Genomic DNA, 27,184 nt, shown 5'->3' on the forward strand with positions numbered 1-27,184 from the left:
TACTCTAAGAATACCAAACAAATACCAAACTTACTCTAGGTGTAGATCTAACCCTAAAGAATGCATTTCTGCTTTTTGTTAACAGTCTGGCATCGCAATTGCAACATTGAGCTTGGAATATTTACATCAACAGTACTAGTACTATTTATGAATAAGCTTCGTTATATAGCAATTTATTTAAGTTTATTCATTATGAAACCCTAAATAAAGAGGCTTCTTACCTTTAATCAGGTTGTGTACTTTCTATTTTCTTGGATCACAACATCTATAAATATTGCTCACACTAGCCCCCCCAATGCTTGAAGAAAGTAACATTTACAGCTGTTCAATTTTATTTTGCACCCCAGGCTGAATGTGTTTAAATATTTGGGTTATACATCGGTCGCGAATTTACTCACTGCTGTCTAACACTGTCACGAGGAGATTAAGACAAGTACATAGTAGGGCAAAACCTTTAACTCTTATTGAAATATTTATCCAACACCGAGTTATAACTACGATAATTTCTACAAAATAGCTCATATTTTTAGCATGCTCAATAGTACACTTGTTTCCATCTTAATATACATCAAGGACATAAATTCAGTTTTAGGGGCTTGCAGAATGATGTGAATAAAATAGTCAACTTTTGAATGCACGACCATACTGATTCATTCCACTCTTGTATTTTGCATTCTAGTGGTGACTGTTGCCATATAATTTGATCAAATATAATATTTTGGAGCAACTTTATTATGCTTCTACTATTTTAGCTGAATTCTTTGGCGTAATGCTATTTTCTTGCAAATAGCAGGGAGGACATCTTACAATTCACAAATTTGCTTGTAAAATGTCACCATCAAGCAGGACTAGGAATTTAGATGCAGAAAATGTAATGTTATCCTTATTATTATTATTATTATTATTATAACCAGACTGTGTGGCAGCTATGTTTTCATCTTGGGTAGTTTGCAGGCCAGGCGGCTTTTAAAATGAAGATAAATTTGCGATTTGGCTACTACGATAAACAGTCTTTACTACGAATCTGTCACCACGCATGCAATTACAACGCGGTCGTTACAATGACCGCATTGTAACAACGCATACCATTACCCCGCAAGGCGTAACAATGACTTGCGGGGGGGAGAAGGTGTTGGATTTACAATCCAACACTTTCCCTACTGTCCGCACAGACTGAAGTTGGAATACTAAATTATACTATTCTAACATCCAGCACCCCCCTCCACAAGTCGTTGTTACGACTTGTGGGGTATTGGTATGGATGTTACAACACAATCGTTGTAACAACCGCATTGTAATCGCATGCGGGGTGACGGCATGCATAATAAATAGGCATATTTGGCTACGATATCTATGTGTGACTCCTATTATGGTTTACAAATCACTCCAGGCCTGAGACGCAAAGCTTTTTCTATTGACAGTTCTATGTTACCTGTTAATCCAGGCCTCATTCAGAAATTAAGTTCTGAAAGTGTTACTTCTGGCATACAGAATCACATTTTATTTCCTTGAAGAATCAACAAGATCTCTTCTGATTTACCCTGGAGTGAATCAAATATACCGATTTACAGTAGTTTAGAGTAGATTCAGAACACACGTTCAATGCCACATGATAGGCTAACATTAGAAAAAGGAAAGGAAAGGAAAAAAAGTAGAGACATAGAAGTAGAACATTTTTTAAAAATTAAAAAAAAAGCAACTGTGAAACAATTGAATCCTTTGGGGTTATGGTTAGGGTAGAATAGGGTTTAAGGGGTAATGTAAGGTAAGATGCATGGGCTAGGGGTAGAGTAAGAGAAAGGGAGAGGCCTGGAATTCCATTAAGATTTGGAGATAGGTTAAGGAATCAGGTTGTGGTTAGGTACATTTTAGGGGTTGGGTTACAGCTAGGGACAGAGTAAAGGACAGTATACAGGAAAATGATAGGGATGGCATAAGGGTCCATTGCAAAATTGGGATAAGGGGATGAGTATTTGGTAACCAATCGAGTTTAAGCAAAGCAGATTTAGGGGTTGAATTGGGTTGGAGTAACAGAAGTTGCAATGGATGATGTGAGGAGCAGTATGAAAAAGAAGATGTGAGAGAAATGTGGAACAGAGTTGCCACCTAAACCATGTAAACATTAGCTAATCCATGATTGGCCTATTGAACTGTCGTGTAAGGCCATAGTATATGATATAGAAATTATACCTATCGAATGAAAAGCTAAATGCTGTCTGTGGACTCGAGCACTTCGGCTGCTATTCAATTAAATATTAATAATTCACCCCTAAGTAGGCCTTCTAACCCATAAGGTAGAGTGTCTAGAATGTAAAAGTGGGACATGTAGAAATTTAATGTTAGAATGTCCCCATAGTGACAAGCCCATAAAATCTATTTTACTGTGGAAAACTCTGGTTGTCCCATGAGGAAAACTTTTAATTCTGCCATCTCAAGTTTGTAACAAGTTAGAGAACAGTTCAACCACTACTTTTAATATTTATTGAAAATCCAATTCAATGGTAAACATGTAGGAATAGTAACTATTAGGAAGTTACCTTTCCCATACCTGAAGATCCTGAAGGCTAATTTGCATTAGCCTGCCAGCAGCTGCCCATTCCTATGCTTGAGCTTAATGAGGTGTGAAACTGGTGACATGAGATGCTGGGGTGAGGTCCCAGACACCTGTCAGTCCAAGACGAGCAGCTGCGAGGGTTCAGGAAATTTTAAGTGGTGCCTGCCCATTCAAAGTTAAGTTTAAGGGGAAATCTGAAGAATGGAAGGCCTTTGTTCTTTAGACAATCTGGAACTATGTGGGCAACAGCCTAGTGGGAGGGGGAACTGGTCCCATAACCATTTTAGGGTAGCTGAGGAGGAGGGAACCGCTTGTTTACCTAATCATGCATCCCTGGTGTGCCCACGGACTCTCTTCAACTGCAGAAGTCCTGTGCCATCTTGGATTTCCCTTAGAATAATGGACTCTAGGACAGTTTGTTTTAAGGAAAACAGGAGTTGCTGTAAAGGCGAGAAGGATTACTCCAAGGAACATTTCCCTATTGGTTAGGGAGTGTCCAAATGGCACTCCACCCACTAGCTACTGAACGGTATTAAAAGGATCACACCAGCAGCTCCTGAGAACCCTTTCTGGACCTGTGGCAGAATAGAAGAGGACTAAACCAGCTGACTGAATCCTGATAGGAGACCTGAAGGGAAGGATATGCTCCCACTTGCACTCAGGAACAAGAAGTGGACTTCAAGGATCAATTGGCTGACTTCCTGTATGGCTAAAGACACACAACAAGCTGCAAGAGTCATTTTTCCTGAAGTATCCACCTGAGCAAGGAAAACAATTAGCCAAAATGAGTGCCTGTGTTGTGAATCAAGAGTATTTATTGTATTGTATTATATTATATTGCAGTAGTTATGTAGCGCACTATATTGTATTAGGGTACTGAAATACATTATCAGTAGCGTACTGTGAGGGAACGCATGGTCGAAGAGTTTTTTTTAATTTGTTGTGTATCTATATGGGAAGAATTTTGGTACTGTGCATACATGATCAGAGAGTTACTCATATTGGGGCCGATTCACAGAACTAACTTAAGACAAAATCCTAAACTTACTACTTTTGGTATTCACAGAAGTTAGGATTTTGTCTTAAGTTTGTCTTGAGACAACCTTAAGACAGACTTAAGACAGACTTAAGACAGACTTAAGACAAACTTAAGACAAACTTAAGACAGACTTAAGACAAACTTAAGACAGACTTAAGACAGACTTAAGACAAACTTAAGACAAACTTAAGACAAAATCCTAACTTAAGTCTGTCTTAAGTTTGTCTTAAGAAAAACTGAAGACAAAATCCCAACTTCTGTGAATACCAAAAGTAGTAAGTTTAGGATTTTGTCTTAAGTTAGTTCTGTGAATCGGGCTCATTGTCTTTAGAGGCAGTGCTTAGTAGGAGGAGATTATGAGAGTTAGGTCTGTGAGTCCTGGGTGGTATAGACAGGGTGGGGGAAAAAGGGAGAGGGTCAGTCTTGAGTGGAGCCATCCTCTATAAGGTTAAACTATGAGATGTCCAGTATTGATAAGGATAATGTGATGGTCAGGGAGTTCCAGGATCAACATTTTTAGACCCTCTAGGGTGACAAATATATGTGATAGTTCAACTCAGCCAATAACTGCAGGGAAAATTTGTTATTGACTGATTAGTTATGATAAATTAATATTGGGTTTTCTTTCATTTAACATGTTCTACTATAGTTCTGATCTTTTAAGAGTGCTATAGCAGGGCAAGACTAGAGTGTATATTTGCCATGCAGTCTGCACTGTTTACAGTTAGCTGCAATAACATCCAATTGTTAGGGGTCCTTAATCAGGCCTACTGACAGTGTATTTGTTATTTCACCAGCATTGTTTACATTCAGATATAAGACAGTACCATTTCAGACCTTTTGGGTAACACCCATTACCAGCCGGCTCTGATTGCATTCAGCTCAATTTGAATCCTAGCATTGCTTTCTGGGTATTAGTCACTTTTGGGCAGAGTGTTCTGTACTGATCAAGAATTATCTTATTGCCTTTTTTATGGATATTCTAAGGTGATCATAGCTGTAGTTTAATGTTGAAGTCAGAGGATGCAGTTAGCCTGGCGTATCTCATGAATAGACAAGTTTTACTTCTTTCCTTAACAGATGTTATTATAAATGTTGTGTCTTGGCTGGCAAAGAGCTCCACATTTTGCCACCTGTAACGAGGAAATGGATTCATCAATGGTCTTTTGTAGGTAGAAACAATAATTTGAAGTGCTAGTATTGAGCACAGTGGCCTGATTTTTAAATATTATTGGAATTCTAAATGTCGGCATCATGAACCCCCTTCCTTCAAAGTTTCTGTGGATGCATGCTTAGTATGTTTAATGGCAAGCATCTAGCAATTATCAATGTAGTGCTTGAAAACAGCAGTCAACTGTTCCTTTGGGTTAGGTAAAGTAATGATCCTACCATGGTGTTTGAAATCCTTTGTAATTTCCATATAAAGAAGCAAGGAGTGTCTAGATGCAGGTAGTTAGTGTAGTTAATCCTTAATATTACGATGGTGCTAGTGGTCTGGTGTTTTTTTGGCATGCCAATTAAGGAAAGATGCTTTGTATAGAAAGTGTTCCTTCTAATTTCAGTAACTTGTGGAGTCAATAATAGGATTTAGTCCTTGAGAACTCCAAGGTTTCTTACTTTTGTTGATGTTGTTGGCATGGCCTCAAGCTATTTTGGCCATTATGTTGTTGGCTGATTCCTGTGCCATTGTCATGATCTCAGTTTTTCAGTGTTGCGTTTATGATGTATGTCATTAATCCATAATGTAAAATAAGGTGATACTGACATGAATTGATTTGTTATTCAATCCACAAACAAATAGAGTACACAGTTTCAACACATCTCAATATACTATTGCCAACACTTACCTGCCAACGCATGTTGTTTGCTTCATATTGTATACATATTTGGGGCTCTAAAACAAGAACAAAAATATTTTAAGTTTTTAAGTCTATTGTGCAACTCAACTCCATCTTCATCATACTGCATGATTGCTCTAAATTCCTTAAAACCAAATATATGGTTCAGATATATGAATGACACCACTTTTTGTGATTAAATCTCACATATTACTCTTGCTATGAAGCTGGTTCTAATTGTCTGACACCTTCAAAGAAAACCAGAAACACCAACATAAGGAGCGTCCATCAACATCTGTTCAGAAGATGTTGAGAAGAGGACTATAAATAAGCTACCTTCTTGAAAACTAGCAAAACCATCAACCAGAACGGACCTATTTATTTATTTATGTATTTGTCTATGTATGCATGTGTTTGTCAATTTGTTTATTTATTCACACTTATTGAGCACACTCTACTCAGGATTATCAGTGTGCTATACATTCAACAAAATAAAGTTTCAAGACTTCAGCAATACCCAAAGATAGTGATCCAACATATTGTGCGTCAACAAGTAAGAGGATGGGACTTGGGTTTGAAAATTTAGAAGAGGGAGAAGAAGTCATTGGGCATTGGGAGAAAGAATTGGTGTGAACAAGTTCATTGATTGTACAAGTGTGAGTCCAAAAGGAATACGATGTCGAAGAGTCAGTAGGGAAGATGTCAAGTGAGAATTGAAACTGGAGCGAAAGATTGGGAAGAAATGTCAGTGGAGAGTAACGAAAAAGTCAGTGAGAAGACAATGAGGTGATAGTATAGACAGGGCCTTCAATTAAAGATCCATTGACAGAGAGAAGATAGGAGATTTTTTTTGTGATTTTTAAAAAAATATTTTTATTTTGTTTTTATTGCGAAACAAAACATCAAACAAAGCATGAATACACAATACACAGTGGATATCCATCCATACCAGCAAAATAAAACAAGTAGAAGGGCAAAATGTCGTTAGCCGGTGGGGCTGTAGCCAAGTTCGAATAGCCTGGGCGTAAAAAGGGATACAGGATCTTATTTACGACGCTCGTGGGTACCAGTAGTAAGGCAAACAGTGCATCATTCAATACCCCTTCCTCTGCCTTTCCGGGGGGGGGTGGGGGGGGGGTTCCCCGTTTCCTTCTTCCCCTCCCACATCTAGATTGTAGTACTCAATCCATGGTGCTCATATTTTCCGAAATTAACAGGTTTTAGTTTTGATGTCATTTGAACTTTTTTTTTTTAAGTTTCAGTAACAAGACAGATTTCTTAGTTCAACGGGTAAAAATGATTGAGATTTCTTAGTTCAACGGGTAAAAATGATTGTGTGGCTGTTTTCAGCATATTGAATCTCATGATGCAAGATTGAGATTTTATGAACTCCTTAGAACGGGAAATTTTTTGATTGAGTATAACCTTATTTGGTCCTTGCTAGCAGTTTATTCCACATGCTAATTCGTGGAGACGTTTGAATCCAGCCAGAATCACTAGGATTTCACCTCAGAGGCTATAATTGGGGAGACTTCAATATTGTTAGGTTTGGCAACCCACTCCTCTATGATTCTGTGATTTTGTGGACTTTTGATTTTGAAGTACTAAGTTTTCTCAGAGCTAAATTTCATTAGTTTGCATCCAAATTTTGAATTTTTGAAGGCAAGACCTTGCTTTGTTAGGAAGAAAACAAACCATTTCAACACTACACCAGCTATGCACATGCATGATTTTAGAATCTCCAGAGGACTCAAGTGATCATTCACTGAAAACCCCATTAATACATATAACAAGACTAAACGACTGGCAGCACCATGCATGAGGATGTTTTTGCCTAGAACTATAAGAGCAGCAATTTGGGTTCCACAGCTGATCCTGAAACCAGTCCTAATAAGTGGCCTGATTTAGATCTTGGCCACAACAGATATCCCATTTGCAGAAATATAAATCTCATTATATCCTATGGGATTTATATTTTGGTGGACAGGTCATCCGTCACAATTGTTACGGAGTAACGTATCCGCCGAGATCTAAATCAGGCCCAAAGTTTTTAAAGATCTGAATGCGATCTCATTCTAAATGTTTTCAAATGTAACCAGAAAGTATTTTAACAGTATGAGGTGTAAACTACATATATTTTTCTTTTGTTTTAGCACCAAAAATGTATGTTTCATATGCTTCATAAAATAAAATATTTGACTAGCAGTAAGCACCAGGCTTCAGGACCAGGTATATTGGCAGTTGTATTGAGGGCAATAAACAGAATGTAAAACCAGAAATAAATGCGTAAATAAAAAAATACATAATGACAATGGAAACATTTCATTATAATCAAGAGGAAAGTGGATTTGATATTACCAAGCATTTCAGCACAGTTCGAATAACAGTGAAAATATCATCACAGTCCTTTAGAGTTTCAACATAATTCCATGATTCTTCAATGTGTCAAAGTGAATCTATGGAAACCTGTGAATTCAGGAGGGTGCCTTCAAGCTGCTTCAGTGTTCATGTTATCTTGTGTTCAACAGAATGAAAATATGTTTACTTCACAGGACGGCCTAGGGGAAGGAGCCGAAACAGCCCATGAGCAGACTTCAGAATGGAGTCTTGTGTGAATCATCCAGCTTCATTAACTGATTACAGCAGGGCAAGAAATAAGAAGGATGTATCTCAAACATGTAGCAGAATATGGATGGAAATGAGTGTTTGGAATGATTAGCTCAGAAAGGTAGATTTGGGATAATTGAGAAGTGGGACATTCACGTAGAGAGTTTCAGAGAAAGATTGGTATCTAGTGCTGTAACCTTAAACTGAGCATAATGAATTGATTAGTATAGGAGTCAAAAAAGTGGCACAAGTTACCTTTTTCCCTTTATGAATGTTTAAAAATGAAAAGGGTAGTAATGGGGCGAGAATACATCACTTCAGAGAATCAAAGATACAAGAAGCATAGGACAAATATATAAATACTGCATGAACCATCTGACATTACTGGACAATGAGTTGGGGACCGTTGTTAGTATCAGGAGTGTCAGAAGTCTCATGTCCAAGCTGATGGCCAGGTGTATATGGGTGAACAGAGGCCCTAGCATATCAATATGTCCATGTTTTTTTCTCTGGATAGAAGTAACAGAATATTTCAATGTTGGTCACCTTTTTCCCAAATCAACCTTCATCCCCCTCCCCATCATCTTGGCAGACATAAAGTCCCTCTTCCATATCTCATACCCAAACTGGCGCAACATCCTTTAATACAATCTTTACAAGAAGTGCACACTGTCTATCTATATGTTACTAGTGTGCACCAACTTATATTTTCATATTATTTGATTCAAAATACTGTAAAAACAAAGCTTCTTGTCAGATGAATTAGGACAGTGGATTAAGAGACAGAGAGGCTTCTTCTGTGAAAGTCCCCTTGTTGAAATTGGGTTCCACTCTTTCAGTACACCCAGTTATTTTGCTTTGCGGATCAGGCGGTTTTAGACTTTTTACTGTGGGTAAGTCTCACTACATGTGTCTCACTCACAGTAATCGCATGGCAAATGCACTGTATGTGTATACTGCCAGTGTCCGCCTTTTAAGATAAGGCTGCTGCAACACAGCAAGGGTGAGAATAACTTGAATAGTTACACGTGAACATGTGTATACGTGCGTGTGCACATGGTTGAGGGCTGCGCGTGAGAGACTACCATCATGTGCAGCTAAGTAACTGTGCACAATTAGCCTGATGCAAAGGGAACTTTGCAGGATTATATATTGATCTGCGGTAGGCCTTATGATGTTACTGTACACTAATAGGGAAAGTCAGTTTGATTTACTGTTTTGTCTATAGTGACACTTTATTATACAAATAGGTGGAAAACTGCCTTAGAGTGCAGTTTTGCTTCCCTTTGACCTACAGAGACCAGTGACATATCAAAATGGGGTGTAACCTGTAAGGGAAAATCAAATCTGCAAGATCCAAGAATATATGTACAACTTATGGCTCATCCAGAGTTGTCATATTTATCTGGCTTAGCTCAGGATCAAAGCCAAGGCCTTTTGCAACCCAGCTGTGCCAGGTTAATTACATTTCTCTCTAGCAGCAGGAACACGGCCTCCCCACTCAAAGGGAGCAATTACCAGTACTTCACTCAGCTCCTGATGAGCAAATGGGTGGGGCTGAAGGTTCTGCTTCAATCACTCAGCTGTCATCCTATACAAGGGATGTTCCTGCCCAAACCCACTGAACAAAGGAGGGTGACCAGACCTCTGAAGCCAACACATGAGGGGGCTCCCCTTTGAAACCTAGGTTAGAAAGGTCCTGGCAGTGATGTCAGCAAGGGGCAGAGCTGAAGCCCTTAGAGGAGATGCAACTAGTGACTCCTGGATAATGCAATTTTGAACAGTCCCTGCATGCCGTGCAGGAGGGTTGGGACAGGAGTAGAGAGGTGACGTGGCATCCTAGGATTGGCGAGGGGTGCCTGGCTTCTGGAACTTTCCACTCCCATTTAAAAACTTCTGCAGCAGGGGGAGACTCTCTCTTTCTTGATGGTTTCTGCTCTTCTATGCTAGACCCTGGGACTGCCATGGACAACTGGAAGGAGGAGCCCTCTGATACCTTAAAATTCCTAAGGCCTCTGCCCATTTGATCCCAGGACCAATGGCTCTCACCAAGGGCCAGCGAGGCTGGCCCCCTTAACCTCCTGTGAACCAGTTGTGGGAAAGGCCTAAACGTCTGCACTCAGGGACAAAGACCTGAAGGAAGGCTGGCGCAGGTAGCTATGAGATCCAGCTCCCTGTGGACTACACCGCTATGGATGTGAGGAGGTATGCTGAAACTGCTACTGGTGGCTAGAGCTTGCCGCCATGAGTAAGATGAGCCCAAGATCATCCAAATTGACCAAACTGGGCCTGAGTTATGGTATTTTGAAGATTGGTGACCTTTGAACTCTGCCAAACAGAGCGTGTGAGGCTCCGCCGCCCAGACATCAACTACCCCAGGGGTGGGTCAGGGCCGGCGGGGTCATCACAGGATTTAAATATTTTATTAGTCAAGGTAGGGGTCATGTTTGGGGCCTCCTCCCTGTTGCCACTTTTGCCCCCAGGGGCCCACATCTCCCTAAGGACTGACGCAAAACTGATCTGGGGCCCCAGGATCCCGAGCACCAACAGACCCTGTGCCCATGACTGCACCACCAAGCAGATTGCTTTCTGCTCGCATGGAGAGTGGGCAGGAGAAGGAGAACAGGCGGGCTCCCGTGCCGGCAGAAGGAGGAGGATGCGAAGCGAGGGATCTGGCTGGGGTTGCAAGGACCATGGGGCTTCCCCCGCAGCCCTCAATGCTTCACTCTCCTTGGAGGTGTCCCGGGGGGGACAAGGCACCCCCCCCATGAAAAAAGATCATGGCACGAGCTTCCTATATGCAGTCTGGCTCTACCGGATTGTTGGATGTTGCCAGAAGAACTCCTGAAGGTAAATTATGATTCAAAAAGTAGTATATTTACTCCAAACATAGGTATAAATCGTCAAGAGAAAATGCAGAATGTCTCTTTCATTTCGGGGCAAATGGAATGCTTAGGATAAATGTATAGATGCTGCACTATAATTTAATAGACCCTTCAGTCAAAGGGAAAGTGGGTAAATGCAAAGATGGGTTCTGTAACATAACTGTAGGCTCGTTTTAAGCATGTAAGGTGTGAATGCCCAAATATTTAGCATACAACAACATATATAATCTCATGTTCTTTATTGCATGAAGGGAACTTCTAATGGTATAAAACAGATATCATAATGCAAAGCCTGGAAGAATGTAGAATTACAGTATTACATTTCCCGAGACTCGTGTGGGAGAAAATACTTTGAAAGTAATGTTTTCTTTGAAAAGTTGAAATTGTTAGAAAGTAAATTTTTATTATGTATATTTTACAGCAAAAAATTATATTATCCCGCAAAAATGATTTAATGAAATATTGGGTGAAACATTATGAAATATAGTTTTAGAACTAAATATTCAATAACAAATAAATAAATGGAATCCATATTAATACTTGGATGTGGTAATTGACTTTCTGCCCCATCCTTTATGTTCATGGCACTTTGAAACTGTTCCCAGTGGCATGTAATGCCTTACAAATCACACATAAAAAAATGTTTGTTTGGAAGTTGATACTGCTCTAATCGTTTACACTGTGTTATTTTAATATTGTTTTTCTGTATTGGTTATGCATCCTTTGTGCGGCCTGCTCAATTTTACTATGACTGGTTTTGGGGGTCAAACCTCCAGAAGGATAAAGACAATCAAATCAAAGTCCACAATTAAGTTACCAATATAGTTCAATACATGTTATGTGGCTAGAGGCAGAAGCTGTCTACACTGGAATGATGGAGTGAGAGTCCTGATAACGATTTTGGATTATAGAAAAAAAATGAATAAAGTACAGAGCCTGACATTCATCAAAGGAAACATATTGCAAGAACTTGATGCTAGTATGCGAGTTTTAAAGAAGAAAGGCTCACAAAAATATTGTGACAAACAGTATTTTTTCTTAGATCACATAACGCATTTATTGGACAATCCTTAAATAGAAATAGTGATGACAAAAAAATGGAGTGAGTCAAAGAGGCCTGCAACAGAAAAAAGAGAGAAAAGTGACCAAGAACAGAACGGAAAGCCCGTGGACCACCAGGGACAAGTGTCCTAATAGAGAAGCCAGATCTTTCCAAATTGTTTACTGGTAGTCTTCTTTAGTGGAAGACCTAGGATGTATCAAATAAAGGGAGAATTGGGAATGCTAAATTATAACATAGTTCTCTGCCACAGTTTTGCACTAGCTGTTGTTTTAAATAGTTGAAGAATTGGAGCAGCATGATTTTACTGCTTTGAAAAGTGGTAAATGGTTGCTTGTTGCAGGAGCTTTACCAGCATGTGCTACTTTTGGTTCGGAAATGTAGCAGCATTTTTTTTACGGTAAAAGGTATTTGCACCAACAACTGCCTAAACTTACCACAAAGGACAAGAAATAGTGCCAGTTAAGATGTTTTGAGATCCAGTATCTAGCCTTCCTCATACCAGTCCTTGCACACATGTGGAGGCTCACATTATAAGTAGTTGGACAAGGAAGGACAAGGAGATATTGGTAGGTTCATTTGGCCTGAATGCTTTATCTGTCATGAGATTGGACTTTTCTATGGACTTTGTATGTGTTTGAAATGTTATCTACAAGTTTGTATTGTAGTGACATGTGCAAACTTAAAAGGCCTATCAAGTGCAGAGAAAAAACATAGTTCTCTTTACCCAGTCTTGCATTCCTAACAATCGCCAACAACAGGCATTCTAAAAAGTTTCTTTGTTTGATGATGTCAGCCAGGGTTTTGTGGTGTATTGTGACATCATTCACTTGATGGTTTCTTTAATTCTGTTCGTTTGCTGCTGATGATACTTTTGTGTACAATGGAATCTGTACATATCTGCTGTTTTAAGCTGATATCTGTAACTGGTGATCTAGATGTCACTTTAATGTGCAACTGTGTGCAAATGATACATTTGTGCACATTACCATTTAGACGTTTTGATTGTTGGTTAATGGTGTTCAGTACGTTAATGAATGTATATGCAGTTTTCAATATTATCCTACATTGAGTGAGTGAGTATACATTTTTATACTTGCCCTCGGCCCTAAAATAGCAGCTTTGTTATGATTTTTATTCAGTGTTGCACAGTTACTTAACAACTGTTTAAATTAATCCAAACGTTGTCCCTTAAAATTGTAAAACTGCAGTCTCTTTTTTCCTCTAGGTAAGACTATAATTTTTTAATGAGTACATGTAGAATGTGAAGTTCTCTGGGATTGTTAATTTTTAGTTCCAAACATAAATTGAGATTTTCATTTTTCGTTAGGTTTACATGCTTATTGGCATTTCCCCTATATGAATGAGGTACAATGATATTTAAGTGCAGTATAGCATGTCTTAACAGGATAAATAGGTCAGTGGTGAAACTATAAGGAAGTGCCCCTCACCTAGAATACCTACAAAATCTATTTGAACATGAAATTTTATTTTAATAATGACAACTTGTTTTGTAAACAGTTTCATATCACATACTTTCAAAGAATTGTAAATAGCAGATATCACTATTATCCAGCTTAATCGGTCTCAGTTTACCAACCCTGGCAAAAGGGAAAGTTGAATCTGTCTTTGTCTATTTTCAACTGCGACTGTTCAACTTAGAGAGCCATTCTACGTGTTTCACTTAGCCAATATTCGAGTGCTTACTCTACAATACTATTTGTTTCAGAACACCAATGTACTTGATTTTCGTAGAAAACATACAAATGATGATAATACTTATATTTTTATTGATTTTTTTTTTAGGTGAATACAATTAAAAAATATTTCACTTTTAACATGGCTTCAACCTCAGGAAGTCTGGACTTTAAATGGGTTAACAGGAGTGTCTCCCCGAATTGTTAATACATGTTAATAACCTCAAATAAATAGTACCTGAGTTGAAGCACATTAATATAACCTGCAAAAAATGACTGTGTTACTCTATTATTTTCAATGCCTAATAATACAATTTCACTTTCACTCCCGTTTAAACTAATAAATGTTGATCCAATTATTATATGAAAATAAAAAATAAAAACATTTTATGGGTAAAAGGATTTATGTAAAGTTTTTAGAAAATAGCGTAGTATTGTTTTATGAAACGTCGATGTCAGGGGTAGCTAGAGATAGTAGATCCACTTTGTATAAATGTTAAAGTGTGTACTTATGTGCTATTTGTACATGAGTAAACCATTATGGAGAGTCATCGACCTCTGAGACTGCACAGGTTACAAGTTGTAACTAATTATTCTGTAACCATAACCATGTTTGCATGCCAAAGTTGGGAAGTGCAACTAGCAAAGAAATATATATCCTATTCTGTCACTCATTCTGATTAAAGAATAGCTGACTCTAGTTTTAAAAAATGAAGTGGTAGATTTAGAAACTTGTCACGCAGCGAAGCAAGTCACCTTGCTGTGCTGCACTGTGTGACAGGGAAAGGGCAGGAATGCGCCGTATTTAAGTCAATATGGCATATTTCAACATGACTTAATACATCTCACTTAAGGTTTGCGCCACGCATGTATCACGTTGAGTGGTGCAAATCGGGTCATAAATATGGCCGGAGATATTAAATAGTGTCTGGCATCATGGCGCAACAAATTTTCCCTTATTTGATAGTTAAAGAAGATCTCCTTTTGCATCGAGGAAGGCGGTGTCAGTTTCTCTTCTTGGGTGGGTGTCCGATTGACAGATTCTGAGGTGATTTAGTTCTCCCAGCAGGAGATATTTAGAGTAGCTTGCTCGAAATGGATACTGGCATTAGAATGCTGATTTTTTAATATCTAATTTTGGTGCTTTTTGGTGCTTTTTTTAACAAGGATAGAAACCCAGAACCACATTTCCTTTACCTGGATACGTGGTTGAAAAAAAGGTGTATTGATTAGTTTAGTGGTTAGAATTACAAGTATCAGTGAAGACCGTATTTACCCTTAGATAGAAGGAATTTCATGGGTAATATGATTTGATCACATTTAAAAAATTTCTTTCTGACTTTAAACAGTTTATAATTGGGGCAATGTATATTCTCTTTTTGGTTGATTTTGGTTACACATTTTAATAAAGTAAATTGTATTAGTGAGGTCATGTTGAATATCTTGTTTTTTTCAGGCATATTGTTTAAGATTGAGCACTCCCCAGCTTCAGAGTTGAATGTGTTTACAGGGTGAAGTTGTGCTGATGTTTAGAGTTTCCATCGTGGAAATAATTCTTTGATTATAATTCAATGTTGTTTGAATCGTGCGTTTTGGAGTAATCTGGTTTTTGTAGGTTTGGACTACATTTTACCCATTTATCGAACGAAAATCGTCCCTTGAGAAATGTACCCTGGTCTTTGGCATCATGCAGAAGCAATCAGTTACTCTCACAATTAACAATTTGGTCACCTGACAAATGCATTCACACAAACACGTGATTTCCAGGAGCAGTACTGTGCGAAAACGTAGCTTTGTAGCGAGATAGATGAATGGAAGACATTTACTTTGTAATACAGTGCATCATCTACATAGATTTCCCTCCAAAGCTGTTTAACTTTACATTTAATACTGTTGAAAATGAAATTTCTATTGTTGATGGTTTTTTTTCTCGAAAAAAACATGATACTATATGAAGTGTTATAAGTTATAAGTTACTGAATAATTATTTATTTGAGGATTTTCCAAACGAAATGTTTTTATTCATTGCTGAAAAGGGGGCCAGCGAATACATCTTGCAAGCTTTGTCATTATATGTGAAGTATCTTATTGTTTTGCGGAGGTAAACACATATTATAACGTGTTACACATCAGATATGCTCTCAAAAACAGCCCTAGATAAAGATACACAAGTGGACAACCCAGCAGTCAATAGGAAAATGTACCTTACGAAACCCACAGTCGTATTTCTGTGTCATAACTTGGTGGATGTATAATCTTGCCAGTGACAGCCCAGTCGGGCTGACCGGCACTGCTTTTTCACACTGCTAGTGTGTTCAAGCTGCTGGAGACATTTTACGAGCTTCTGATAGCATTGGAGAGATTGGCTCCAATGCATGCATGCAGCAAAAACGAAAATGGAGCTATGCAGCATGAAAGAAAACTGTAATGGTACCAGATGTAAATTACACAACCAAAGTCGTATTTATGTGGGTGGTGTGGGAATATTCAAAGCTAGATAAAAGAAATGGGAAAAGGACAAACTAATAAACATGACACCGAGTAAACTATTTGCGTAATGGGGATGTCAGTTGGTAGTATAGCAGTTGTTTGTACAGTCATGAATGTGGTATGTTGTGGAGGGTTGTTGTGATGTGCAGTGCTGTGGAGGATTTTTTGCAGAGTAGAGGACATTGATGTGGTAAAGGTATGGGATGGAATCATGTGGGGGAGGGATGGACTACATAAATACAATCTGCATACTTATAAAGTGGGTTATGCTAGCTGATCTCAATTGTAAATGCAGGTTATAACAATTTGTCTGCAATCATATCTAAGATTAAATCACATACGGTGGAGGCTGATAGGAGAGGAAGAGCATGGATGTATTACTAATAAGAATGTGCATGATTAATTAGTGGACTTCATAATGGCATTTCAGATTATAGTCTCCCTGAAGCTACCAGCAGATCCCTACCTTCACTGACACCGAGAAGTTATGGAAGAGAGTGTGGTGCAGGGGCGACTCCTCCAGTGGCGGCCGGCATGGTTCGCGGGTGGTGGGGTGGGTGCGGTCGCACGGGGAGCACGACGAGGTGGGAAACGGAGTGCATTGTAAAAAAAAATAATAATAATAAAATGAAAATTTACCTTGCCGCGCCGGGTCCCGCGTCTCTGCTCCTGCTCTCCTCGTAGGTCTGAGGCACAGCAAGCACAGCCATGCTCCCCTGACCAATCACGATTGGTTTTGAGAGTCCTGGTTCAACGCTCAACCAGGGAATGGGGGAATGGGCATGTTCTCCACGCAGGCTGTAATGCAGCCTGCATGGAGAATTGGGAGAAGGCCGACCAAACAGTCTTTGCGCACTTAGGAGTGGGCAAACCACTCCTTCGCTGTCCTGCTCTGAGACCAGAGCAGCCCCGCCCACCGGCAAAGGCAACATAAAATGATAATAATTCAAAGTTATTATCATATTATGTTTCCTTTACTTTCCAGTGCACTGCTTATAGGCAGTGGGGCGATGCTCCTCAGCCATGGCGGAGAAGCCGCCCCAGGACTCCTCCTCAGGAGCGGAGAAGCGTCGCCCTGCCTGCTGCGAGCACAGCAGGCAAACACAAATAAATAAAATGGCATTTCAGATTATAATCTCTCAGACTCTAGAACCAGCCTCTTCCTTCATTGCACAGAGAAGTTATTCAAGACAGTGTGGTGGGTGATTGTTTTTATGGAGCATTCCCACTGCCCACAGCCTCCCTCTAAGTCATATTAGGTCAGTTAGAGCTGTATATATAAATCCCATGTTTCCCTAATTATCAACACATTTGGTATTGGACATCCAGATAACAGTTAATAATGGCACTAGGCCTTGCTTCCCATTAAACCCAGCTCAACAACCAGGTTATAATGATATGAATGGCTTACGACCTAAATGTGCTGTTTAGGCAGATGATACTCTGGTTTATGGTTCGAATCTTGGGGTAGCATGTGCTTTCTTGTTATTACTTTTCAACAATTATGAGGATGTCTCTGGGAATAAATAAATACATCTAAAAATATTTTACCAATCAAATGCAACACCAGTGAGCATTATCTGATATTCCAGGTAAAGGTCAAATACTTGGGTAGCCGGATTTCAAGTAACTGGTCAGAAATGATTAATCTCAAATATGAAGGTTAATTGAATAAAGAATATAAAGACATGAATAGGATAGTGAAGAAATATTGTTGCATTACATGGTTGAATAATTATCATGCGGCTAAGATCAATGTGCAATATATCAGGCAAGATCAAGCATAACTAAATTCATACGGAGCTACCAAAATAAGAGTAGCATAGAAAAGTTGACTAGTCCCAAACAAGGAATAGATTGGCCTATTAAAACAGCTATTATTAAGTTATTGTCACCTCTCGCCTCTGGGATGAATATTAGACCTTTTCTGTTCCATCATTAGATCATGCAACCTGTTCAGCTATCCTTACAAATTCAGCCATCCATATAGTTTCAAAAGAGGCAGGTTTAAACAAAGCTTTGAGTAGTATTATTCCAAATGTAGGGTGACCTCACCGAAAGTAGTGTGCAATGAATTACCGAGTGCATAACTATTCTTGTAACCCAGGACTTGATCTCCTGTCACTTCTCTCCAAACCCAGTTCAAGTCATTAGCAGCACTTAGGTTTGGGCCCTGAGGAAGCAAACACTCATCTTCCTGTTGCACAATAAAAATGGTAATCTGCAGAATACCTGCATCCCAGAATAATTAATGGCAACTTGGATTAGTAAAGGATTGCCCAGGTTTGATAAGTGTCTGGTTTAGATATCTCAATTATGAAGGAGTGATTGGGGCCACACCTCTCCATAAAACTGAAAGTGGTAAACCAGGTACCTCATGCAGAGAACCTAAATTTAGGAAATAATTAGGCAAACAGATGTTTTGAGTCAATAAAATAAGTCATGTTTAACCTATAACAGCTTTTCAAAAGATTATGAAAGGTATATCAACATAAAATGTTGACAAAGTAGAAAATAATATTAGTGTAGCTTGTTGGCATCTACATACAAGTTTATCTGAGCTGTCTGGATTAATCCTCAACAGAGATAGATATCCCTTAACTCAATAGAGTTTCAGTCATATGCACTATTATGGAAGGACAAGAAAATGTCAGTAAAAAAATAATGGAGTGGTGAGTAGTGCTAAGTTTAGTTGTGTGGGCTGCTGTTCTAGGAACAAAAATTATATTATGAAATGATAATTGAGTTATGAAGTTACTGTAGGCGTGGTGTATAAAAGGAAATAGGTGGGGTAGTTTCTGAAGAGGTGTTTCATGCGTGGGAGGTATTGAGCACTGCATGTTATATTACCATGTGGTCTTTAGTCAGAGGTGTAGCATGTTATATGAGCTGAGGTTATGAGAGACAATGAGGGTGAGGAAAGATTTGGAATGGCAGGGAAGATAGGAAACTGGGGAGTGAATTTCGACGTGGAAAATAAGGGGTGTGGAAGTGGAAAGAGTGTTATTTAATGTTTATTTCAGAATTTACTCTTCATAAAACATACACATAGAAAACGTTCCATATTAAAAATACAGTCATGCTTAAGTTAAAACATTAAAATCTGGTTAATCCAAAATAAAATACATGTGCAAGGCTAGCAATGAGTCGTTATCAGGCTTTACCCTTCCCTGAGTGACTGATCTAATAGGGTGACTAATGCACAATTCTTGATTGGACATGGTCAAAAGTATTAACACTATCCTTTAAGCCGACTAACCATTACATATCTCTCATCGTAGACTAGCTGTAATATATCCTTTTTAACACATGTAATAATAAACTTGCAGAGGCTATAAGTTAAAATTACTTTTACTACCATGTGTATTTCCTGTACAATCTAATATAATGCATTAAAAACAGCATACCATATATTAACTTCTCTCCTATGTGATTTTGTGCTTCCTTCCAAGAAGCAAAACCTAGGACAGTAAATGGGTAAATAAGTACTGGTAAATTTATAAAGTCAATTCTATTTAGGTTTTTGTTAAAATTCTAATGAAAGTGAGTCTTACATATAGGGAAAAACCTTCACCTAAGACTAGCAAACATATTTAATAGGCTTAGCGATTCGTTCTTCCCCTAATAAATCTTGGGGAGAAAACGGCTATATCTAGTGTGCCACATTTTGTTCCTCAAACACCCATAGCATTGGCATTTAAAGTTTAAAGTCTTAGGTCTTTTTCTTTTCTTGCCATGCCAACTGCAATAAATATTTAATAAGGGTGTCCACCGTATAGAGAGACATGTCGCATTTCACCTCTCTTAGGGCCTCAATATGCCTCCTAATGCAGAGGTGATTACAAAGTGGAGGGATCCATTTACATCTGTAATTTTTATTAGCAGGGCAGAAAAACAAGATATGGCTTATAGCTTTCTTCTTCTTGCAAACAACCCATTGGACAGGAGTTGGTGCGATTAGAGCCCCTGCCAGAATTCCACATAGGGCCCAATTCCAATCTCTCTAGGAAAGGCCTCCATATGACTCGGATTCAGAGGGCTTTCCAAGCAAAACATGCTCCGGGAGTCCGAACGAGCGAGTACGATGCAGCCGTATGCTTACGGACTCAGTTCGCTGGGACTCCCATTGAACTCTATGGGGGCCTGTGTACAGACGCGTACACAGGCTCCTGTTGCAAAAAGGGGTGGGTGGGAAAAAGTGTACATCCTGTAGCGGGCCCCCCATGGTGCCCGCCACCCTGTGCATGCCTGGATCGGGGGGACCCGGACACACCCCTGTGACAGATTTGGAGGGCCCCGGGTGAAGGGGGGCCTGCTACGGCCCCCTGAATTACACTTCCGACAGCCGTTTCATCTTGCTGAGACTGAGGAAAAGCGGCTGTCCGAATCGTGCATCATACTCGCTCGGTAGGACTTCGGTTCCATACCGCGGCACGATTCGGCTACGAACAAATCATACGGACAGGTTCGGGTCCCGGAAACAATTCGGTCTCCGCGTACGAGATCTTCGCATCGTACTTGGTTGCTCGAACCTGTGTATGATTCAGTCGTATACAAGGGCTACGAATCAGATCTGGGAAAGCCAAATCCAATTCGGATGCCTTCTGAATTACATCAGAATCGGTCTCATAGAGGTAAAAGGTCCCAGTTCAAGGGTGCCATATCGGATCTTTAAATACAAAGTTTTAGACAATTGTTGTTGGGGATGTCTAAGAGTGCTTCACATGAGGGGCTATCTTTAATGAGCAAGAATTAGTTTGCCAGACTCCAGTGGTTTGAAGTTTGGTGGACACTAGCTTGAATGAACTCCCAGTAGTAAGACTTTACCTGCTTACTGGAGATAGTAGTCAGCGATCTAGTACCTGGCCAAAAAGATCCAAGGCCCAGCTGTTCTAGCCATGATTGGAAAGGAAAGGCCTTTGTCAGATGACAACAGTTCGTCCACTCCATTTATGGTTTCAGTTCCTCCGCAGTCCAGATCCTTACCCAGTGTACTACTGGCTTTTGCCAGCCAATTTCTCCTATCCGTTTAAACACTACATCAAGGAACATGGGTATTAAGGGGGTGCCTATGGTCAAGTGTAGAAGAGAATGAATACCTTTCTTTTCAACTTAAAGTGAGTGGGTCTGTGTTCGCATGTCCCCAAATCTCAGCACCATATAAGGCTGCTGATTAGTCCTTTAATTTGTATAGCTCAATAGCCAGAAGTAGGGCTCTACAGGTGGTACCCTGATTTTTTTATAGAAAACTGAAGCTTGATGCTGGAGCACTGACTTTCTTTTCTGAATGTAGGGAGACTAGGTGGCTCGGCTATCCAATATGACCCTTAAATATTCTAACCTAAAGGTACACTTGACACTTGATCATCTCATTTCCCAGCACAAATGCGTTCCTGAAGGATCTATGGGGTCTGACAACCATAAACTTTGTCTTGGTGACATTAATCCCCAGGCCCCTGGCCAGGCAATAAAAATCAAATTGTCCATTAATTGCTGCAAACCCATAGGGATCTGAAGATTAGCAGAGTGCCATCTGCAAATAAAAGAGATGGGGCACTAACCCCTTCTAATTTGGGATCATTTATGTTTCCATGGCTAAGGGCCCCAACTACGTCATTCACACAAATAGGGAGAGAAGGGTAGGGGCCAGTACGCACCCTTCCCTCAGCACTCAGCATTTGCCCCTGGGGACTACATCATACTTGAGCTTAATTATCATGATGGAGTCTTATTAACTGCCCAAGGATGGCTTTGGGGACCCCTAAATTCTTTAATGATGTCCAAAGCAGTCCCCAAGGACCATGATGAAGGCTGCCTTAGGTCAATGAAAGCTAGATAAAGGTTACCAAGCTTTGTATGCTTCCAAATAATAACAAGCAGCCTCAGAACGTGGTTACTAGTGCTGGTCTTGGGTTTAAACACAGCTTGATAAGTGGTCACAATTCCAGTTTCCTCCTCCACTCATTCAATATGTTTAGCAGTTGTCTTGCATAGATTTTCTGGAGGCTATCCAGGAGGCTTATTGGCATATAATTGCCAGGACTTCCTCAATTTCCCTTTTTTTATAGATCAGGATAATTTCTGCGCCTTTCCCTGAATTGGGGATCAGAGCACCGGAAGAAAAAGTATTACTCAAACAATTAACGCACTGCACCCAAACTGACATGTAATGACAGAATAATTAAGCAGGGATTTTATCTGGCCCTGGAGCCTTTACCGGTTTGACAGTATTGACGGCTGCCCTGGTTTCCTCAAGTATAAAATGTAAACCTGGGAGGATGAAATGGGGGGCAGGGGACCACAGTAGGCTCATTGGGAGAAAGCTCATATAGGTTAGGAAAATGGGTTTCCAGGCCTCTGGATTCAAATGGCAGTCTATCTGCATATTAGAACATCTGCTCCAAAGGTTAATCATTTTCCAGAACGACCTGTTGTCACCGGACCTAGGAGCCGCCTCTAGATCAACCCAGCTAGCTTCCTCCCACTTTTGCCTTGCTGTTCTTAATTAAAATGTGGAGAAAGTGCGTAGTGCTAACATATGTGTCCGTCTGCAACTGCTTAAGCTTCTGTAACAAATATCATCTTGTTATTAACTCAACTACCTGCCAATCAACCTAGCTTTTGGTCTGGCAGTCATGACTGATGTCACTGAGAACCTCTCCAAAGCAGACCGATTTTTTTAATGTTTTTCTATACTAAACAAATGAATATGGAAATCAAGAGTGTATGTTTATTTATATATAAGAATGATGAAAAAGGGAACACTGAGAACCTTAACAACAATCTGTTGTTTGTGCAATGTAACAGTGCATACGTAATAAGCAATGCAATTGATTAGGTGAGGGTATGCTAATGATTTAGTAGATTATCACCTCTTTCACATTGTGCGAACCATAAAAAATATTTTGGGTGATACTGGTGTTAAGACAAATGTTTTGTAGGATGTGTTCAAACTTAGATGTTCCCAGCAGAGCTCCTAGGAAAAGATCTGTATCTCCTGAATGGTGAAGGGTTAAACAGTTCAGCACTATCACAGTGTAAAATAAGGCAGACTTCCTGGATCCTGGTGAACCCTAATGTAATGTTGACAGATCATATGAAATACCTACCCTCCTAGACTATCCTAGTAACGATTTTATAGGTGTGTGCTGGAGTAAGTCATGTTGCAGGATTTCACTTGTAAATAAAGGTGTATAGTTAATTTAAAGGGAACAACCAGTGTAGCAAAAACAGTTCTCTTTGCTGAGTCCAGTCAAATTTGATGGGATATAAATGGATCTCAGAGAGTTATCTAATCACAGAAACCTGTTTGCCACATATTGATACAAAGTACATTGTTAGACCTGACATCCTTGACATGGTGTTCCCTGAGATTTTGCTTTGCCTTCACCCTCCTATTTTGGCTGGACTTGTTTTTTGTTGCCACTAGTGCTCTGTGCACTTTACCCACGCTAATCAGAGGCTAAGTGCTTGTAAATGGTACTACGTGTTCCTATGGCCTGTAAATTAAATTTTACTAACGATCTACAGCACTCATTGTGCTACCCACTAAAGTAGCACTGTAAAACACATCTCAGGTCTGCAATTGCAGCCTCTAGTGTAATTTTAAATTGCCATTTCGGCTTGGTATAATTAACCTGTTGCCAGACCCAGATCTTCCTTTTTAATACTTATAATAAGTCCCTTTTAAGGTAGGCCCTGAAGGGTCATAGGTCATGGTCCATGCTGTTTAAAAAGTAGGTTACTTGTATAAGTTTTACTTGTTCTGAAAATGAAAAACTTTTCAAGATATTTTCAAGGTGATAAGGCTATTTGTCCCATAGATTAACACTGGGTTACATTATTACACTTAATAAGTGATAACTTCAGTTTTGGAACTGATGGAGAAATGCTACTTCCACTCATTTGAATTATAATTTAAAATCCTCTTTTATGGTAAAGTCTGATTTTAAATTGCTAGAAGGAGAGGGGAGGAGGGGTGAGAGGGGAGAGGAGGGGTGGGGTGGAGGAGAAGAAAGGAAAGCAAAGGAAAGGAAAGGAAAGGAAAAGAAAGGAAAGGAAAGGAAAGGGAAGGGAAGGGAAAGGGAAAGGGAAAGGGAAAGGGAAAGGGAAAGGGAAAGGGAGAGGGAAAGGAAAGGGAAGGGAAGGGGAAAGGAAAAGGGAAAGGGAAAGGGAAAGCAAAAGGGAAAAGTGAAAAGGGAAAGGGAAGGGAAGGGAAGGGAAGGGAAGGGAAGGGAAGGGAAGGGAAGGGAAGGGAAGGGAAGGGAAGGGAAGGGAAGGGAAGGGAAGGGAAAGGGAAAGGGAATGGTCAAGAAAGAAATGGGAAAGAAAAAAAGAGAAAAATAAAAGAGGAAAGAAATTTAAATGTAGTGATACTCTCAATGACTCCGAAGTTATTGAAGCCATACTTTTTCAGGGACATTGTCCGAGAGGTGTAAAAACAATGTGTGCTGAGGTATTTATTTCCAACCATCTTATGGGGAAGCATCAGCACATTTGTTTATTTAAAAAGAGAGTGTATGAATCTTGCTGCTCCCAGAACTCCCAACAGATCCTACGAGCTACTGGTAGCTCACGATGGACGTGTTGAAGAAACTTGATAACAATTGGTAAAATTAATTATGGACAGCAGAGAGAACCCTTTCCATTTGAATTGCCCTTTTCTGTGAAACACCTTGGACATGCTCACCAAATGAAAGAAGTAACAGTTCAGTGGTTATTCCTTATGACGTTTGAATTCAATTAATGCAACATGTTTTTGCCATGGATGAATGAGCACTATACATGGAAATAATAAACACGTTTTGAATCTGCTTATTACTCTACAGATGCCAAACTACATTTCGCAAACTTTACATGTTGCAAAGGTGTGATATTTAACATTTTCTGTACCAGTGTGTTACTGCATACCTGTGTCAGGTGTGTTCTTACATGTCGCTTTGGCTTTATTCAAACACATTCACATTTGTTGCTCCTTTTTGATATTTTTATAACAGATTTTATTGAGTTTTGCATGACACGTTATGTGTATAGAACATAATATAACACTAATCAAAAACAAAAGTAAAGGCACACAAAAGGGTGAAAGGGAACAAAGCCGCATAACATCCGATCCCCTCCCCTAATTCTTTTGTATTTTTTAAGATGGGTTTTCATTCTGTGACCCACCTACAGTGGCACATGTTTCCTCGATATTAAAGTAAAATAGAGATTATTTACAGGCACACAGTTTTAGGACCACATTTAATCTGGATCAAAGTGAAAATCCTCTAGTTCCTGAAAGAAACTGTAAACAGAGAATAGAATCCATCACCTACATTTCCCTCAACATAGGGATAATATTGTGGATAAATTCAGTTACTGGATTCTATTCGGTATTTAAGTTTTCCTCTGGACACTGAAGGATTTTCAGCTCACTTCAAACTTTAAGAGTCAATTGTGAGGAGCCCAGAGTTACTTGGGGTGAAATCACCTATTCTGGCAGGCAGTTCCTCTCTTGCACTGCTTTTCTGAGTTTGTGGGCTCCAGAACGAGTACTGACATGTATTCTCTGGAATTACTCTCCTCATTTTCCCATGCAGTGTGCACATTTCTGCACACAAATTATACTACACAGGAAATCCTGTCTAGTAATAATGGAGAGGTCACCTGCAATGTTTGCTTCTGATGTGCTCACAACCAGGCAGGGTGATATTCAACCTACCATTCCAGGATAGCGTTTCACCCAATTTGCCCCTAAATAAGGTTCTTAATCTTACTCATGAAAGTTCTTTCTAACATGGTGGATCCTACTTTCAAGCCACAAAGCCCTGCTCCTAATTTTCTGAAACAGCTAGCCATTCCCATCCCATTCATACAAAGAACATGTGTAGTAAATGAGAGACGCCCAATCAGCAGGAAAGTGGTAAGGGTGTGGTAGGTAGTAGTTGTGCATTTTGGAGCACACTGTTGCAAATATATTACTAAAGCATGGTATTTCCATTGACATGACCATATTTTTTATTTGAATATCACTAAGTAAAGTTTCTTGATTTGTTTTAATCCTATTGAAATATTTTGTTTTATAACACTTTCAAAGAAAGTGCTTCATTTGTGCTTTCCTAACTGCTGATATATTTAGAAATATTCGTACAGTTCATGTTTTGCTGTGTTAGAAAAAGAAACGCTCAACAGCCTTTTTTCTCACACTCAGCAAGGTTGTCCCATAGCTCACATTACAAATTCCTGTCTCAGAGAAAAAAAAGTCTAACATTTTACCTCTTTGACAAGATAAAAACAAAATCTAAAGTAATTTGTATTGCCCATGCACCTTCTGATCTCCAGCATGGTTAGTGTGGGTTTGCTGCAGCACCCCGCACCACTGTTTCCAGCGCCTATGGTGTGGGGTCTTTGATGAGAAAGATTATGATTAAGAGTTATGAGTATTTTGGCATGTCATTTAGGTGTGGCCTCTACATACTGACCTTCTTCAGACCAGTGCAAAAATGCAAGAACAGTGAAACACTGCTGGCCACACCAACAAAGGATTCATATTGCTCTTCCTGAAGGATGCACTCCCACGGATGGGAAATCATGCATTCTCAAGGCAAAGTAGAAAGCCTTGAGGTTTAAGGGATTGGTGTCCTAATTTACAATGCATTCTGAGTGGATAAACTAGCATTTCCAGAAAATTAGCAAAGTAATGCAGGGTAAGTTGCAATGCTGTCAATTATGAAGCCAGAATAATGGCCTAGAGGTGGAAGGGGTGTCTCATACCACTACACCGGTCATTTTATTCAGGTTGCTGCCCCTTCAACTTTAGGAATATGTTCAGAAGCAGCGATAGTAGGAAAATTGCGTATTGCCGCTGCACACGCAGACACGCTCTTTGGTATAGTTCATCTCAATACATTTACAAATGGGATGCATACATGCATTTCTGAGCACAAATTGAATTTTGCCAACTTCCCAGGAGCTGATCACAGCTGGAAGTGGGTTACTACACGATGGTGCCACATAAATGCATCCCATCCCA

At 39.6% G+C, this 27,184-nt stretch overlaps 1 long non-coding RNA gene across 6 annotated transcripts in view; it reads right to left on the reverse strand.

Moving 5' to 3' along the window:
• The window catches only part of LOC146805388 (uncharacterized), a 272,286-nt gene that overhangs the window by 175,829 nt on the left and 69,273 nt on the right, over positions 1-27,184 (reverse strand). For all 6 annotated transcript variants that reach the window (XR_014967839.1, XR_014967835.1, XR_014967838.1 and 3 more), the window contains exon 2: positions 5,441-5,487. This is a non-coding gene — a long non-coding RNA (uncharacterized LOC146805388). The remainder of the gene's footprint in view (positions 1-5,440; positions 5,488-27,184) is intronic.

This window comes from Triturus cristatus, chromosome 8 (assembly GCF_964204655.1).
Source record: "Triturus cristatus chromosome 8, aTriCri1.1, whole genome shotgun sequence".
NCBI lineage: Eukaryota > Metazoa > Chordata > Amphibia > Caudata > Salamandridae > Triturus > Triturus cristatus.